This window comes from Rana temporaria, chromosome 12, assembly GCF_905171775.1.
Source record: "Rana temporaria chromosome 12, aRanTem1.1, whole genome shotgun sequence".
NCBI classification, from domain to species: Eukaryota; Metazoa; Chordata; class Amphibia; order Anura; family Ranidae; genus Rana; species Rana temporaria.
In genome coordinates, this window is record NC_053500.1 from 88,041,292 (window position 1) to 88,060,041 (window position 18,750).

At 40.4% G+C, this 18,750-nt stretch overlaps 1 protein-coding gene and 1 long non-coding RNA gene across 3 annotated transcripts in view; both read left to right on the top strand.

Annotated features, from left to right (window-relative positions):
• The window catches only part of LOC120918362 (P43 5S RNA-binding protein-like), a 114,202-nt gene that overhangs the window by 44,070 nt on the left and 51,382 nt on the right, over positions 1-18,750 (top strand). The window lies entirely within an intron of this gene.
• LOC120919535 lies at positions 8,703-9,741 on the top strand. Of its 2 annotated transcripts, XR_005744583.1 has the most exons (5): positions 8,703-8,855; positions 8,937-9,076; positions 9,161-9,237; positions 9,341-9,436; positions 9,527-9,741. It is a non-coding gene; the product is annotated as an uncharacterized LOC120919535 (long non-coding RNA). The 2 variants fall into 2 exon arrangements; XR_005744582.1 differs by having other exon boundaries at positions 9,341-9,741.

Genomic DNA, 18,750 nt, shown 5'->3' on the forward strand with positions numbered 1-18,750 from the left:
CCGTGAATTTGTTCTATTTTGTATGTTAAATGTTGAACGTGAGATTAGTACACTGTGAGGTGAACTTAGTTCTGTGCTTAAAGCCTCCTGTGATTTCAACAATTAGCTTACACTAATATAGATCCGTGTTAATGATTAATTAATTAGTGAAAAATGCTAGTCCATAAATCCCCTATTATGGAATGTATGAGTTACTTGCAATTAAGACAATAGACATTTCATCACTTGTTCACTTGATTGGTGAACCCGTGGATGTTACTTCTAATCTGGGTGTTTGCAGCAATTAATTGCTCTGACTAGCAATACAGAAGAACACGAATAAATTAGAAAAAAAAAAATTACAACACAGCACAAAGAAAAGCCTCCAATTTCCCTTCAGGGTGGCAACAGAGTCTGTAGTAAGCAGTGCTTGTAACACAATTTAGTCCTCAATATAGAACATAAATTAAAGTCCACTGCAAGGAAAAAAACAACAATCGTTTCTTAATCCCCTGTAGACAACTCTGTCGATTCCCCACTCTGGCGTGCTTCACGATCCCCCCCGGATAGATGTCCCCTCGAGGGGGTGTAGGGCTTATCAGAGTGAGGTTACGTTGGCTACCTGATGTCGGGTGGCTGCCTCTCCTAGGTCAATCGATCTGGTGTAGGAGGGTGTCTTTCCTGTGTTCCGTGCCTCGTCTCAATGAATGAGGAATGTATAAAAAAGACAGAGAAAATCCACATAGGGTAGTGCTGTCGGTACTTGGTGATCAATTTTATTCTAGAAAGATCAAACCAGGTCCATAATATTCATGTGTATCCAAAAAAATATAATTGGTTTAAAAAAATAAAAAATATATAAATAAAACCAAAAACAATTAGTTAAAAAAACGTTATTGTTAACGGTTAGCTCCAGGCAAAATCCAGTCAGCAGACTTCAAAACATTGATAATACAGGAAACCTTTTACTCGCCACCATAGATGTAGAATCATTGTATACTAGCATTAATCAAGAAGATGGCCTCAAGGGGGTAGAAAAAGCGTTACATGAAAAATCGAACATGAGACAGGAACAAATTTGTTATATTTTAGAGGGACTCCAGTTGGCAATGCAGAACAACCACTTCTGGTACAATAAAGAATATTACGTGCAAACAAGGGGAGTAGCGATGGGAGCCCGCTATGCCCCAAGCGTAGCAAATCTATTCATGGATATGTGGGAACAACAATATATTTATAACCAGTACATCCCACAAATGAGAATGTATAGACGATACATAGATGATATCATCATTCTATGGGAAGGAACACCAGAGACACTTGAATCCTTTATGCAACAACTTAACCAGAACCAATTTGACATCAAATTCACAGGCAAGTGGCACAGGGAGACCATAGAGTACTTAGACTTGGAGATTTTTAAGAACGAGGGAATATTGTGTACCAAGACTTACTTCAAACAAACCGATAGAAATGGATATATACCAACATCCAGCTGTCATCACAGGAATTGGATATCAAACATCCCAAAGGGGCAACTTCTTAGAATAAGAAGAAATTGCCATAGAAATGAAGATTTTGACACACAAGCAGACGTTTTGCTCAAAAGGTTTGAAGAGAAAGGCTACCAACATGTACCTCTGTTGAAATTAAAAGAAAGCATACGAAAAATGGACAGAGCAACTTTACTTAATCCAAACCCAAAACCCAAAATAAATTCGTATGATATGGCCTTCATAACAGAGTACAGTAACCAACACCGTCAACTGGAAAAAATTATGAAAAAATATTGGCCCATACTTAGAGGACATCACACTAGCAAAAATCCTACCAAATAAACCTCACTTCATTTATCGAAAGGCACCCACTCTAAGGAATCAATTAGTACACAATGTGGTGAACCCACCTAAACCTGTGGAACTATGTCCTGAATTAAAAGGATTTTACAGATGTCAGAGGTGTCTCCCCTGCAAGAAGAGCAAAAAACAAACTCGTAGACGCCTTACGTTTACATCAAACACTTATCGCAAGGAATATCGCATTAAGAAACTTATCACCTATAGCAGCACGCACGTAACATGTTATAGAATGTCCCTGCAAATTGCAGTATGTGGGTAGGACCACGAGACCTCTAAAAGTTCGGATCAGGGAACATATAAGAAATATTCGCAAAGGGTTCCCAGACCATAGCCTGTCTAGACACTTCAGCGAAGCTCATAATAAAGACCCTTCCCAAATGATTTTCTATGGCATAGATACAATACAAGAACATTGGCGAGGGGGCAACAGAAAAATACAAATTTCACAGAACGAAACAGAATGGATATATAGGTTGGGATCGCTGGCACCAAAAGGAATGAATTTGGACATTGACCTCAACTGTTATATATCCAACAACTAGAGCCTAATTATAATTTATAACAAACTGGAAATTACATATTTACCCTACCAGCTTGAGAACAAAATAATGCTTCCTTCTCTCTCTTTGTTAGTAATCACCAGATAGAAAAAGATAAAGAATATACTATATTATATAATTAATATTACAACAAAAAGGGCTTTTATAGATATAACTGTTCACTTAATTATTCTACCAATATGTGACTAACAAGCTACCATAACTAACTCTATCATAAGTAATAAGAAAATCTTATATCCATCAACGGATGAAAATATCCAATTAAACTTATTATATATGCTCTGTTCCTTCCTTTATTTAGTCTAAAAAGTTTTTGACCCCCACATTGACCAAGCGGGGTTCACTAGTTGAGGAGAAATTGGGATACTACAATAGTAGTAGTCCTTTATAAATAAACAGGTGAACCCGCCCAGTCAGATTGACAGAAGTATCCTTTACATAATATAGGTTCTTTTAAAATAATACCAGCCAAAATAGACAGATCGCAAGGAGCTGGACACACGCAGGGACATTGCCTGAAAGTGAACCTGACAGCGGGGTCCTCCTTTCAACCATTGGAAAATTTAGCCTTATATTTGAGACCACACAATCCCTGCCTTTTTTTATAAATGTCACAGTGACATGTAAAATACTACAGAAATAAGTGTTTTTTGATTCCAAACAAACGTTTACAATACATACTAAAACAAATGTCTCATTTATAAAATTTATGATACATATATATATATACACATATTAATTCAATACTTCTTCTTTCTTCTGCACACAGATATATATATATTTTTTATACCAATCGCACTGAGCACTGCATTACATACTCATCCCGCAGGGTCATAAAACGGAATACACACTGCAGATTAACATCAGTAGCAATCTACACAGGAGACATAATTTAATTAATTGCAGATCATAATATATATGTGTATCCCATACAGAGTGCGACTTCCAGTTAGAATAAGGATTTGTATCACTTTTATTTGTTATGGGTTAAAATATATTAGCCGGCATCCAAGCACCAGAGCAAAGAAAACATTTCTTTAAATAGCCACTGACATAAGAGATATAATACTGAGTGCACCGCATTGCTAGCACCAAATAAATTACCCGGTCCTAGATCCACTAATGGGATAAACATAATAGAACAGACTATTCAAAAAAATTTTGTTTTCAAAATTCTTTCACATATCACCAATCTATTCAATCAATTCCCTAATTTGAGATCCAGCGCTTTGATTGGATTATAGGGAGTAAAGCCACTCCCCAGCAGGAGGGACTTGGCTGCCGACTAACATATAAAATGAATTGTGGAGTGTAGGACGGCTATCACCTTTGAAAAAGTCCTAATAGACGAAACTAGTCAGGTGACTTAGCCGCAAACACGTCACAAGCACAGCCAGCAGACACTTCCGGGCAAGGACTTAATAGCCGTGGAGCGCAAACAGCCACACGTGCTGCGGTATATACCGCTGGACTGATATACCGACATCTAAACCCGGGAAGTGTGACTTAAGGCTGCTGACTGGATTTTGCCTGGAGCTAACCGTTAATAAACGTTTTTTTAACTAATTGTTTTTGGTTTTATTTATATATTTTTTTATTTTTTAAACCAATTATATTTTTTTGGATACACATGAATATTATGGACCTGGTTTGATCTTTCTAGAATAAAATTGATCACCAAGTACCGACAGCACTACCCTATGTGGATTTTCTCTGTCTTTTTTATACATTCCTCATTCATTGAGACGAGGCACGGAACACAGGAAAGACACCCTCCTACACCAGATCGATTGACCTAGGAGAGGCAGCCACCCGACATCAGGTAGCCAACGTAACCTCACTCTGATAAGCCCTACACCCCCTCGAGGGGACATCTATCCGGTGAGTGGGGACCCAATAGGGGGGATCGTGAAGCACGCCAGAGTGGGGAATCGACAAAGTTGTCTACAGGGGATTAAGAAACGATTGTTGTTTTTTTCCTTGCAGTGGACTTTAATTTATGTTCTATATTGAGGACTAAATTGTGTTACAAGCACTGCTTGCTACAGACTCCGTTGCCACCCTGAAGGGAAATTGGAGGCTTTTCTTTGTGCTATGTTGTAATTTTTTTTTTTCTAATTTATTCGTGTTCTTCTGTATTGCTAGTCAGAGCAATTAATTGCTGCAAACACCCAGATTAGAAGTAACATCCACGGGTTCACCAATCAAGTGAACAAGTGATGAAATGTCTATTGTCTTAATTGCAAGTAACTCATACCCATACATTCCATAATAGGGGATTTATGGACTAGCATTTTTCACTAATTAATTAATCATTAACACGGATCTATATTAGTGTAAGCTAATTGTTGAAATCACAGGAGGCTTTAAGCACAGAACTAAGTTCACCTCACAGTGTACTAATCTCACGTTCAACATTTAACATACAAAATAGAACAAATTCACGGACAAGTGCCCTAACTAAGGGAATCACGTATATGTTATTCACTCAATAAATATATATATATATATATATATATATATATATATATATATATATATATATATATATATATATATATATATATATATATATATATATATATATACATATACATTTTTTATATAAATTTTACATTTATATATTTTTATTTTATATATTCTTCATTTCCTATTGCACATTTCTTTTTTCACTGGAAACAGGATTTAATTAAGTCCACACAAACTACAGCTTTGAACTACTACTTAGATACATTTTTTGTTACATATGTAAAGTTGACACAAATCAGTTCTTCTCTTTTCTTTCGTTATAAATCCTCTTTGAGCACAAGACTGACACCTAGAGGCTCAATTGAATGTGACACGTTCAATAATATTACCACACATAGGAATGACAGGAGCCAAATTTTGAACACCTCTACATACTTTTTTTAGCACACCTTTTTTCTTATAGAGTCTCTTTTGGAAAATACACAGTGAATACACAGGATAACGCGGTTACACACTGCACATTATTAAAAAGGGAACCCCACAACCGATCGGTGACTCTTCATACATGAGCCAACCGTAGGAGGGAACCCAACACTATTTATTGAATTATTCACCTGTCTACAACACATTGTGCCATAGTTTAATACCAGGACAGCAGCGCCAATTCCCTTAACACCAATACTTTTTCACATTGTCCCTCGATAGAGGGCACTCACAAGGAGGCAGCAGCAATCCTTAGTCCTAGCGCGGATATACCACCTCATTGGTCTTATTTGATAAATACAACCAACAATATAATGACACTATTCAGGCCGCCCTCTCCGAGGGTTTGATCACCAAATCCATCTTCGATGGCATTCAGGTCCCTTACCCCAAAATTCCAACGTTTTACTCACTTCCTAAGACCCACAAGAACCTATATGACCCACCGGGTCGCCCTATTGTTTCTGGTATAGGCTCAAAGACTGAACGAGCCAGCAAATTCATAGATGAGTATCTAAGACCACATGTAAATACCATGCCCTCATATATCCAGGACACCCCGGACCTATTGAGGGCACTAGATGGCCTTACTGTGCCTCCAGGTTGCCTTCTTGCTTCAATTGACGTGGAAGCATTGTATTCCTCCATCCCACATGCTAAAGGACTGGAAGTAATCAGTAGATTCCTGGCTGAAAGAGGTCCTAAATCTTGTAAACTTAATGACTTCATTGTCCAACTTCTAGCTCCCATTCTAACTAAAAATATTTTTTCGTTCGATGGGTCCCACTTCCTCCAGGTACAGGGAGTCGCTATGGGCATGTGCTGTGTGCCGTCCTATGCGAACCTGTACCTGGGGGGGTGGGAGCGAGAACTTTTTTTCCAGTGATGTATCCGCGGATTTGCTATTTGTTTTGGGCTGGTATCGATACATAGACGATATCCTGCTCCTATGGACAGGATCCCTGGAAGATCTAAATACGTTTATGATAAAACTTGGACAAAACAACTACAATTTAAAATTTACTATGACCTCCAGTATGACCGAATTAGTCTTCCTAGACATAACTATCTAGGTTACAGAAGAAGGGAATCTCAACACATCCCTTTATCGCAAGCCCACGGCTGGTAACCCCATTCTCTATGCCGCCAGCGCCCACCCGAGAACTCTAGTCATAAGTATACCATTTGGACAATACTTACGACTCCGGCGCAACTGCTCGGATGATTTAAAATTCAAATATGAAGCAGATCTCTTATACACAAGATTGAGATCAAGAGGATACAGCAAAAATGGTTTAAAGCAATGTTTCTCAATTCCAGTCCTCAGGCCCCCCCCAACAGGTCAGGTTTTCAGGATTTCCATTATTTTGCACAGGTGATTTGATCAGTTTCACTGCCTTAGTAATCACCACAGCCTTTTCATCTGAGGGAAATCCTGAAAACCTGACCTGTTGGGGGGGCCTGAGGACTGGAATTGAGAAACACTGGTTTAAAGAGAGCTTTCGCAAAGGCCAATGGTAAACTAAGAAGTGACCTCCTGTCATACAAAAACAAACGAACCAGCCCTAACACAACGAGATTGATCACAACATACTCTAACCAACACGCTGAAATACGAACAAGAATACAGAAACACTGGTATCTGATCCAGTGTTGACAAAACATATAGGGTCTAGACCCGAAATCACCTATAGACGGGCAAGATCTATCCGTGACCTTTTGGTCACCAGCAAATACAGTAGATCAAGTGACATGAAACGCGACCTGCCTGGCCTCTTTAGATGTGGTGAATGCAACTTCTGTAAATTTATACTAGTGGGCGCTAATGTATTACTGCCCAATGGGCAAAAACACACAATCAAGCAACACATCACCTGTCAGACTAAAAGGGTTGTGTATTTGATCCAATGTCAGTGCGGCAGTTTCTATGTTGGAAAAACTATACGCTCCTTCTGGAAACGCATCAAAGATCATACTTATTATGCAATGAATGGCCTACTGAATACCACCATGGGCCATCATATAGCCTTTAGACATAACTATGAATCGGACGCATTTAGATTCACTGCTCTAGAGAGTATCTATGAGCACCGGAGAGGGGGTAACTTTGACCAGCGCGTGTTGCAATGCGAAACACGCTGGATCCATAGGCTGCAAGCCTTAATGATGCCCTTAGCTTTAAGTCCTTTTTGACTGCTTAACATCTTTTGATAATCAACATCCGATTGATACAGCGTCTTTAAGGTCACCGTCTTTCTGACTCCTATACTCTTCATGTTGCCCCTTTTCCACGATCCTGCCTGTTACTAGCCTATATGTCACCACCACATAAAAAATGGGTATCCCGATCCTTAAATTTGATATAATACACCACTGGGTGGGTCTATATCTTAGGAAAGAAACCGACATATCCTCTAGGGAATAAATATAACATATGTAAACCAACTGAATACTATTGTTGTTTTTCTCCCCTTTTTTTTCTTTTTGTGCTGTCCATGTCTATATGAAGTAAGTGTATATACTACATTCTATATACTATATTTTATTTTAACGTATCTAATCAGGGAATCGATACATTATGTTAATGTTGTCTATTCCACAATAATTTCCCCCTTTTTTAATTCTACTGATTGCCTGCGTGCAATCAGGATCTCTGCCACTACCACTGACTGCCTTAGATAACATGCTTTGTATTGTTGGCTGCCATCTTGTGGCAGCTTGAATTATTGCACTCGCATTGAACTTCAGCCATCTCTGTACTCACTAATAATTCTATGATATATTCGATTGATCTCATTCTGCTATCCATACGTCATCTTTCACCTATGGAATGCATGAACGAACAAAGCCTGACCTGTAATATTCTGCTTTTGCCTAGTCCATATAGCATATGTGGTATAATTAGTTCCCCCCCCCTTTTTTATGCATTTCTTCTTGTAATTGCCACTAGTTCCGTGGCTATACGTTTATTATTGTCTCTTTTTTCCCCCAGGCTTCTTTTTAGTGTTTAAATTAATCAGTTCCCCTTGAGCTATACTTCTATCATCAGCCGTTTTTAATACGGCTAAATCGTCCGGCTACACCCATTAGATCTATAGGAGGGTGTGTCTGCAGCAATGATGGGGCTGGCCAGATACAAATTACATGGTGCCGCCTCCACACACGCCTAATCCATCTATAATGATGGGAAGGGGCGGAACTTACTGACCTCCGCGCCTGGCACCGCCCCTTATACACGCCCGCTCCCATGTTGGCTCATATCATGGACCTGGATGGGCGGGGTTATGACGAATCATAGCATCCGTCCCTTCCCTCCTCTACCCCTGTAATGTTTATGCGCCGGTCTCCCCGCGCACCCTACGTATGACGTCACGTCCTTCGAACGTGACGCCCGAGCCCACCTCCTCCTTCTCAGCACCCTATATAAAGCCCCCACAGCAACTAGGAACTGGCGTGCAGCACAGGCTACACCCCCCAGGACACACGATATTCCTTCTTCGCAGAGGTATGCATCTGTTACTTTGCAGGACTGGGTAAGCTCCATATTCCTGCCAGACCTTCAGTAATACCTATGTTATTTATCCAGGCCTCCAACTCTCTGGCTTGTCCTCTATTGGACACTGCAGTGTGGTTGCCCAGCATGTGGATTTAATTTCCACCCTGGCTCCTCTCCCCTGCTCTGTGCCTCATTGGTCCCAGTCTGGATTGGGTCTCTTTTCACTTCAGGTAAATGGGCACATTTGCAAGTTACTTTTATATGCTAGCCAGCATACATGGATCCATTCACTTATCTTTCTTTACTCCCTATAGAATTTATTTATGTAATCTTCATACATCATGGCCTGCCGCCAACCATAGGAAATCTTATTTTTTCTTTTCCTATTAGGGTAGGTACTTTATCCATTAAGAATATATATTTTTCATTCGCTGGCTTGAAGTTGAATGTGAGTGCAATACAACATACCATGTCTTTCTCTTTTTACGTTTTAGCCGTCTTGAGTTTTATCTCACAAGCTATATATCTCCTATACACCTGCGGTCCCATTTGGGTTTTTCGATGCACGTGGATGGCTAGCAGTCTTACTGGTATTGTTTTGAGATTCTTTTTTGCATGTCGGCTCTCAGTGTTTTAACCTATTTTGGTAAATTTCCTTATGTTTTTTTGTACATTACAAGCTTTTCATATCTCATTTCAGACTTATGATACTAGCAATATTCTATTGTCAAAAACTCTCTCTCAAACTCGTCCTGAAGAAGCCGCTAGGCGAAACGCATAGGCGAGACGAAAGATAATATTGCCTGTGAATGTATATCCTGTACTGTTTCACTGTATTTTATTGAAGTTATTGTATGTAATAATTTTTTGTAATTAAATTTATAATTTTTCTAAATCCTTATGTCCCTGTGATTGCCTAAAAAGGTCCGCCCTGTCACTACCTTGTGTAGTATGTTTTTCTTGATTCAATATTTCGGATGTTGGCAAATGTGAGTGCCTTTGTTTTCCCCTCCCCTTACCTTTTTGAACTACGTATCAGCTTAAACGGAGAATTTTTTTTATATATATATATATATATATATATATATATATATATAAAATTTGGGGGATATTTATTATAGCAAAAAGTAAAAAATCATTTTTTTTCAAAATTGTCGCTCTATTTTTGTTTATAGCGCAAAAACTAAAAACCGCAGAGGTGATCAAATACCACCAAAAGAAAGCTCTATTTGTGGGGAAAAAAGGACACAATTTTGTTTGGGAGCCACGTCGCACGACAGTGCAATTGTCAGTTAGTGATGCAGTGCCGAATCGCAAAAAGTGCTCTGGTCTTTGACCAGCAATATGGTCCGGGGGTTAAGTGGTTAAGTAGAAACTTCAAAAATGTATAATTATTGTAAGTAATAACCTAAATATAGTATTTATGTATAATATAGTACCATTTAAATATGGTAATAAAAAAAATAGGGAAATGGGGGAAAAAAGACAGAGTAATAGTAAAAGGTAAAGAATGAAGGTAGGAAAAAAAGAGTCTAGGGTAAGAAAGTTCTCCGGGGCATCTATATTGTAAGAATATCAAGTTGGTACAGAAGACAAATGTTCATGTTTAGTACTCATTTCCACTCATATGGTTGTATAATATTGTAGTATATCAAGGTCTTAATGGGGAATTGTCTGGGATCATAGGAAGAAAATACGTCCTCCAAAGAATTCCATATTTTCTCAATTTTGTATATAACGATATATAATGATATAACGATACTTCGTTGGTTATGGCTTCTGATTTGGAAAGGATCATTGCTTGGTTTATTCTGTTTGTAGCTTCAGAGATGATTAATGTATTGGTTTTCCAAGCTTTGGCAATAGTTTGCTTTGCGGCTGTGGTGATCTGGAGAAAGAGAGCCTAAATTCAGTGTAAAATATGAACTGGTTTTATATTTAAAAGCGCAATAGTTGTGTCTGGAATGATGATCTTAAATATTTTAGATACCATGAGGAAAATTTCATTCCAGAACTTTATTGCAATCGGACAATCCCAGAATGTATGCAAGTGTGTTCCCAGACCACCACAGCCACGAAAACAAAATGGGGAGCACTGAGGAGCATATTTTGCAATTTTAACAGGAACCAAGTACCAGTGCATGATTATTTTATAGTTTGTTTCCAAAGCAATTATATTTTGAGAAGACATTTTTGTATTGGTCCAGACTTTATTCTAGTCGGAAATGTCGATTTTAGTTCCAAGTTCTTTCTCCCAATTTTCCACATATGCAGGTAGCTTTGAGTCAAAAGTAGTGATCAGATGATTATATAACATTGAAATACGACCTTTGGTATGAGGGTCTTGTTTACATATACGTTCGAATTGTGACATATTAATTGATTAGTATCATGTAAAAAAGGGGAAAAAACTGTGCTAATCTGGAAATATATAAGGTGAGCAGCTACACAAGCAATGTGACAAAAATTGGATAGAAATGGTGAAAAAATATGTAGCGCTAATAGGAAACACTTATAGAAAGTACACAAGTGAAAACCATACATCAATGTGATTAAATCACAGTAGCCTGTGAATGAGTGTTCATTGAAAAACACGAACAAAAGTAACACGAACAAAAGTCCATCAATAGGAGGTATATGGCCACATCCTCATCATAAGAAGGACATTCTGTACGGTAAAACAGGAGTAGATGGAATACGCTTACCGGATAGCGTGGATCTGCTTGTCAGCGACAACAGATCGTAAACGCATGGAAGGACTCCACTCGAATCTGCTCGGCTGGACGATGTCCCAATAGTAGACTCCACACAGGATATCCCAATGGATGGCTGTAAGCCTGGACTGGAACCTCACCGTGGGTGTACTTGCTCCGACTCAGATTCTCAGACAGAAACAGAAGGTCAACTTGTTTCAAAGCGACAATCGGTGGTGTAAACAGTGGTATCCACTGAAGGAAGGTGAACACAATCGAGGAGTATGAAAAACTTTATATCCAAGCAGGTCATGCAGGAGAAAGAAAAAAACAATGCTCCGGATGGTGCAGGTAAAAGAGGGTAGGTTTTATTTTTAATAAAACCAAATTACATAAAAGTGATCACTTCAGCATAAAATGGATAAAAGCAATATAGGGTGCAGGTACAGCAAGCCCGACGCGTTTCGTCCAAATGAACTTCAACTGGGGCATCTACCTTCACCCCCATATTGCCACATATATATAATAAAAATCTTAATTGAACTGAGTAGGTGGACCAATCAAGCAAGCTCAGTAATTAGTCTATGTAATTGGAGGGAACAGGTCGCATGACATACGTGGCCTATGACCCTCCTATACAGCGAATCCGATCAAGTAATAATCCTGACCCAAATGGCTGCCAATCACCAATCAGATATTAGGATGAAACAGAAAACCAATCATATCAGTGAAAAACATATTAACAGAAATAACAAAAGGGAAAAAACACTGAACCATTAATTGTATATGACCAATGTTACTCCAATGTGTGTATTGCCCTGAACATAAACAGGGGGGGTGGGAGAGGGACACTGAACACCTGCCATAAGAGCAGCCCCACTGGTCTCCAACCTGTCTATTATAGCAACAAAAGGGCAAAAACATATTTTTTCTCTACTATGGCTCAGCCAGCCTGTAGAGATGGGCGGGACAGTCCAAAATGTTCCGTCTGGGGACACCAGCCAGAACGCCGTCCGATCCTCCATGCGGCGCAAGCCTGGCATCCACAGACGCCTGGGAACCACCCTGGAACGCAGCGTCCATGTGCGAGTCGCGCTGCGCATGACGTCATCACGCGGCGCGAAAGCACATGACGCTGAACGGCCAATGGAAGCGCGGCCTGTCCGACATACGGGTCTGGGACATCAAGAGTGTCTCACATCCGCCCTCACAGAGGCCACATCCTGCCGTGATGTGCTGGCAAATAATGCCAGGCAGTACGCAGATAAGGACCCTGAGACAGAGTCCCCCGATGTGAGGGGGAAACAAAAAAGGGGGAAGAAAAAAAAAATATTGATAAAATAGCCACCCATGCATGTTGCTGGCGTGCAGCACACATAGGGAGTCCAGGGAGGAACGTCGCCCCCAAGGGGGGAAAAAGGGGCAACACACCACCCATTGGACGCACTAAACTATAAATGATAAAAAAGGAAAACTGTACTCAATGGTTGAATATAGGGAAATGGACACAAAATATCTTTAAGCTGGAATAAAAAGCCAAAAAAACAACATATAATTCCCGGACCCACAGAGTCCCTATTCAATTGGAAAAATATATATATGGAATTTACATTACTGAAAGAAAAAGGGCAATATCCCCCTGTGCATAACAAAGTTAGGCCTTATTGATAAATGAGTTTATATCCCATTCTACGTTCATACCGAATGGTTGGTATGTGCGTAGTTCGTGTATCCAGTATGTTTCCAACTGCGACACACCCCGTACACGGGATTCGCCTCTCCAATGGGGTACAAACCGATCGATCACCAAAAACTGGGTCCCCTGAGGGTTTTTGTCATGACATTGCAAATAGTGTCGTGGAACACTGTGCTTAGTCTTGCCAAGTTTGATATTGGCTATATGTTCGTTCACTCGGATTGTGAAGGTTCTGATGGTCCGTCCGATATATTGTTTCTTGCAAGGGCAAATTAAAAGGTAAACGACATATCGGGTGGCACATGTAGTAAAGTGTTTCATCTGGTACACTTTTGAGGTAGTCATAGACTGGAAAGTTTCACTTTTGCGTCTGCCGCTCGTGTTATGCAAACACACATTGCACCTGCGGCAGGGGAAGAAAGCCTTACAGTCTTGGAAAAAAGTAACCTTTTTATGGGGGTCAATGACATTCGGAGCTATTTGTCCTTGGATGGATCTAGCACCCCTGAAAATGACACCGGCCTTGTCTGGTAAGGCCGGACCCAAAATGTTATCGTTTTGTAGTACACCCCAATGTTTAGGTGGGATCTCTTTGATTTGTCTAGACTGGACAGAATATGTGGTAAAGAAAGACCACCGGAACTTCTCGTCCGTGGTTTTCTTTGGGCGAACCTCCAGAAGTGAACTGCGATCAATATGTAAAGTTCGCTCAATTTCAGCTTCCAGTTCACCCACCTCATATCCCTTCTCTACAAATCTGTCCTTCAGAACCATAGATTGGGCAATAAAATCTTCCGTTTTAGTACAATTCCGCCTGAGGCGCAAAAATTGACTCCGGGGAACTGATTTTAACCACTGCGGATGGTGGCAGCTATCCAGCGGGATATAACCGTTGCGGTCGGTTGGTTTGAAATATGTACTAAACTCGAGGTGTTGTTCAACTACCTTAATCTCTAGGTCTAGAAAATGCACAGAGGTAGAACTGGCCTCATGGCTCAATCGGATACCTCTGTCATTAGTATTCAGTACCGATATGAAATCATTAAGCGATTCATGATCGCCTTTCCATAGGAGGAGGATGTCGTCTATATACCGGGCCCAGAGAACCAATTCTGGCCTCTTGAGGGCATAGACTACATCCTCCTCCCATTTGGCCATGTAGAGGTTGGCCAAACTGGGGGCAAACTTGGCCCCCATGGCCACACCCCTAGTTTGTAGGTAAAAAGTGTTTTGAAACCAAAAATAGTTATGCTGAGCTGCAAAGGTAAGAAGCTGCATAATAAAGTTGCGTTGTATGACCGATAGGGTGGTGCTTAGAGACAGGTAGTGCTCCACTGCATCAAAACCTAATTGGTGGGGAATGCACGTATAAAGTGCAGTCACATCAGCCGTGGCCAGAATCATACCGTCACTGAAGGGAACTGACTCCAATAGCCTAATAGTATCGCCAGTATCCTTGAGATAGGACGGCATGAGTCTGACCAATGGCTGGAGATGGAAATCCACATATTTGCCTATCCTAGATGTTAGAGTCTATCACGCTGACTATAGGGCGGCCAGGGGGATTAACTGGGTCTTTGTGGACCTTAGGAAGGTAATATATAGCGGGAATCCTGGGTACAACAGGTACCAGGAAATCACGCTCTTTTTTTGTTCAAAATCCCCAGGGAGAAACCCTCATTGACCAACTCAGTGAGGGACTTCTTATACTGGGAAGTGGGATTGGTGTGGATCGGAGAATATGTCTCGGAATCCCCCACTATTCTGTCCATTTCCTTGACATAATCCGCCTTGTCCAGCACGACCAGAGCTCCCCCCTTGTCGGCCGGACGGATGATTAAGTCTTTTTGTTCACAAAGCTTTTTTAAGCCTCTCTTGATTTTTGGGTCGGTATGTATTTTTTTTATTCGGAAGTTTGTCTAAGTCTTCCAAAACCAAGGTCCGGAAAACATTAATTGCTGGAGCAATGTTTCCCGGGGGGTTAAATAGGGAAGGGTTGGCTAGCCCCGTATGAATATGGACATCAGGGGGCTTGGGAGCTGTGGAAGGAGTGGTGAACGGGGGGGGGGATAGAAAATGTCTCTGAATGCTCAGCTTACGGGTACATTTTTGTACATCTATAAATGTGGAGAATTTGTTGAGTGTCCGTGGAGGGACATACTTTAAACCTTTTATCTAAAATAAATTTCTCCTCATCTGTCAAAACCACCAAGCTGAGGTTAAAGACTCCCGCCCCGCTTATACCCTTCTTCTTTTTGCTCTGGACCCTGCGCCCCCCTCGGGTACCTCTTCTCCACCTGGGCTTCCTGGGTAGTCTTGCATCTCCCTGTGAAAACCCTCACTATAGGAGGGCCCTGAATGGCCCTGATTATAGTTGTATGGAGACCGGGATATCAAACCATCATCTGTTGTAATGATGACTATAGTATTCCCCGTTCCCATAATCCTCTCGTATAGGGAGGAACCGATTATGAACTTGAGTTGGTGTTCTATATTGGTATTCGCGACTGTCTCGATGGTAATCGCCCCGACCATCTCGATAATCAGACGATCTCCTGGGACTCCCATAATGTTGGGGATCACCTAACTGTCCCCGGAAGGAAACTCCCACCCCTAGTAGGGGGGGGGGCGTGTAGGGTTTAGGTTTGGGGGGTTTATTCTGTTGTCCGGGGGGCTTGGGGGGTCTAGTTTTAGGTATGAGAGAGCCATTGGATGCTCGGTTAGAGCCCTCTTTGGCTATAGGGGCGAAGGTGAGGGTTCTCTCCATATTCTGACTCACAGATGCAGTGACTTCCATTCCCGATGTTTCGGTATCAGAAGCCAAAGATTGAAGAATTTTCTTCTGCCAGGTAAAAACTGAGCTAGATCTGTAATCGGTCACATGCCTATTATATTTTTTCTGTTTTAAGTTTTTGATCTTTCTCCTCTTTCTCTAGATGACTTTTAAGGCCTGTAGAGAGAGAGATGTATTCTGCAGATTGTTTATACGGAGTCAATTTGTCTTTTAAGTTTTCGATCTCTTTATCAATGAGTGTAAGTCTGGTACGCTTCTTGTCAATTAGGAAGGCTAATAACTTAATACCCACTTCATTAAAATATTGGTACCAAGACTCAATATCTGGGTCACCTTGTTGGGGGGGACACATCCCAACACAGGCCCCTTGGAACCATGTGTTCTTTCACATATTGTTCCAAAAAGGCCATGTCCCACTGTAAATGGACCTCTGTGGTCATCAGATTTTTCAACCTGATAAATAGACCACTGATCTCAGTATCTGGTCCAATGGTGACAAATACACCATCTACACTAAAAGTTTTTGAGAGTCTGTAGTCAAACACATCCATGTCAATCATAATGGATAATAAAGATAGCAGCAATAAATGTGTCAAAATGTGAAAATGTAAAATAGGGGGAAAAACTGCACTAATCTGGAAATATATAAGGTGAGCAGCTACACAAGCAATGTGACAAAAATTGGATAGAAATGGTGAAAAAATATGTAGCGCTAATAGGAAACACTTATAGAAAGTACACAAGTGAAAACCATACATCAATGTGATTAAATCACAGTAGCCTGTGAATGAGTGTTCATTGAAAATAAAAGTAACACAAACAAAAGTCCATCAATAGGAGGTATATGGCCACATCCTCATCATAAGAAGGACATTCTGCATGGTAAAACAGGAGTAGATGGAATACTCTTACCGGATAGCGTGGATCTGCTTGTCAGCGACCACAGATCTTAAACGCATGGAAGGACTCCACTCGAATCTGCTCGGCTGGACGATGGCCCAATAGTAGACTCCACACAGGATATCCCGATGGATGGCTGCAATCCTGGACTGGAACCTCACCGTCGGTGTACTTGCTCCGACTCAGATTCTCAGACAGAAACAGAAGGTCAACTTGTTTCAAAGCGACAATCGGTGGTGTAAACAGTGGTATCCACTGAAGGAAGGTGAACACAATCGAGGAGTATGAAAAACTTTATATCCAAGCAGGTCATGCAGGAGAAAGAAAAAAACAATGCTCCGGATGGTGCAGGTAAAAGAGGGTAGGTTTTATTTTAATAAAACCAAATTACATAAAAGTGATCACTTCAGCATAAAATGGATAAAAGCAATATAGGGTGCAGGTATAGCAAGCTTTATGCTGAAGTGATCACTTTTATGTATTTGGTTTTATTAAAATAAAACCTACCCTCTTTTACCTGCACCATCCGGAGCATTGTTTTTTTCTTTCTCCTGCATGACCTGCTTGGATATAAAGTTTTTCATACTCCTCGATTGTGTTCACCTTCCTTCAGTGGATACCATTGTTTACACCACCGATTGTCGCTTTGAAACAAGTTGACCTTCTGTTTCTGTCTGAGAATCTGAGCCGGAGCAAGTACACCGACGGTGAGGTTCCAGTCCAGGATTGCAGCCATCCATCGGGATATCCTGTGTGGAGTCTACTATTGGGCCATCGTCCAGCCGAGCAGATTCGAGTGGAGTCCTTCCATGCGTTTACGATCTGTTGTCGCTGACAAGCAGATCCACGCTATCCGGTAAGAGTATTCCATCTACTCCTGTTTTACCGTGCAGAATGATTAGTATCATGTAAATAAGGGTGAACATTTTTTTTTTGATTTGTAAGTAGCGAAAGAGTTCAGAAGCCGGGAGTTTGTGATGTTCACATATTTCGGGGAATGTTTTGAATGAGGTTAATGTAAAAAAAGTCAGCTAATTGTGTTAGGCCAGCAGAAGTCCATTTGTGTATTGGGGTATATGTGGGCTGGGTAAAATTTGGGGTTTCTGATAAATGATATTAAAGGTGCATGTGGAGATTGCAAACCTTTTTGGTTATTTTAAATTTATCCCAAATGGTAATTGTGTGTTTTGGTTATTTTTATTTTAAATTATTTTATGGTCAGAAGAGGTAGACCATATTAGATTGGGTAAGGATGTTGGGTTGCTATCAATTGTTTCAATTGCAACCCAAAGAGGGATTTCATGTTTTGTATGATATTTGCGATTTGTGCAGCATGGAAATAGGTGGTAAAATTGGGAACGCCTAGTCCACCTTTCAATTTTGGAAGATATAGAGTGTGTGAGGGTAAGCAGGATTTTAGAGTTCCATATAAATGCTTGTGCTTTGCGTTTAGGATTTCTCAAGTATGAGGGTATTGGAATGGGTAAAACACGAAAAAGGTATAATATTTTTGGAAGTATAGTCATTTTTATGACATTTATTTTGACCATTGTTTTAGATAATTGGTAATTTTTCGTAGTAGTGAGGGAATAGTTGGCAGAGAATATGTCGGTGGGATTAAGAGTGAGAGTAATACCTAGATAAGTGAGGTGTGTAGATGACCAAGTAAAAGGGAGGGACATTTTCGCTTAGTGTAATGTATCTGGAGATAAATTCAAAAATCTACAGCTCTAAATATTTTTTTTCATTTTTAAACCTGATATTTGGGCAATTTGGTCTAATTTGTTAAGATTAGGGGCAGTAATATGTGGGGAAGTCATA